Raw genomic sequence first — 1312 nt, forward strand, 5'->3', positions numbered from 1 at the left:
TCTTACGGTACGGTAATAAGGTGCCATATAGGTACCAGGTAACACACCATATACATTACTCCCCAGGTGCAGTATAGTGCCAGGTAGCGCGCCTGTAATATGTAGTAACCAGCTGCTTTGGGGGGGGGGGGCGAAAACGCTAAAGGGGGGCGAAAACGCTAGTGATCTCGCCCCCCGGGGGGGCGAGATCGCTGTCACACCTGTACGATGTACCGGTACAAAACCAGTTTTTCTCATTGGACCGGTCCAGAAAAACCGGACCTGAAAAAATTGGGTGGACCGGATGTTGGACCGATTGGAAAATGAACACATTATAATTCACACGTTTCGGGGCTTACCGGTGAAGGAAATAGCAACAGCGAAGTAGAGTATAGTCTATAGTCATTTCTACCAAGTTTTACAGCCAATCGTACAGAGGTAGTAGCCTTGTAGGATTTTAAAACGCCACTGGGGGTCAAATACTCCACAAAACAGATGTTTATGTTGCAAAATGGACCATTGTTTTGAGTATCGTCCATTCACAAGTTCTTACGTACTGAATCAGGTTCAGGTCCAAACCTGGACCTTATCCTCTGGACCGGACCTGGACCTGAATTTTCTGTACCGGTACCCACCCCTAGTCTGAAGTGGTCTGGACAGCAGGGAGGGGAGTTGAAGTATCTGAGGACAGCAGGACAGGGTGGGTGACATGTCAGGACAGCAAGACCGTGGGGGGTGGTGTGGTACGTCAGGTGACACAGTGTGACAGGGCCGGGGGGGTTAAGTATCAGGACAGCAGACAGGGGGTTGTAGTATATGTTTTAAAAAAACGTTCTAAAGAACTGGCGCGTTTGTGTTCAAGGAACATGGTGCTATGAGTGATCTTTCACTCGTAAGTTTCTTTGCATGGACCTTTGATGTTTTGACCTTGACGCTGTATAGAGTACACAGCCCCACACTTTTTGGTCTAAATCACTTGGAAACAGTAAGAATAATGCAGGCACAGATGACAACCATATGATCAAATCAATATGGCTTAACCCTATCCAGACTGGGCTTTTTTTGCATTCCCTGGCCTGGAGGGGTGGTGGTGCTCATTAGGTGATGATTTACCCGGTTTGTGTACAAGTCAACAATTTCATTTATTTATATAGCCAGGTATGCTCTCAGGAGTGCTGTCCCAGCAGATCCCAAAGTGATGATAGATATAAATAAATAGATAGTAATAAATAGATATTATCATATAGCCAGGCGCCGCGGACCAATCAGAAGGCCCCGTTCCACGTTGGTTATGACGCCGTAACACGTAGATTCTGACCAATCAGGGGAGCGA

This window comes from Branchiostoma floridae, chromosome 3, assembly GCF_000003815.2.
Source record: "Branchiostoma floridae strain S238N-H82 chromosome 3, Bfl_VNyyK, whole genome shotgun sequence".
In the NCBI taxonomy this organism is placed as follows: Eukaryota; Metazoa; Chordata; class Leptocardii; order Amphioxiformes; family Branchiostomatidae; genus Branchiostoma; species Branchiostoma floridae.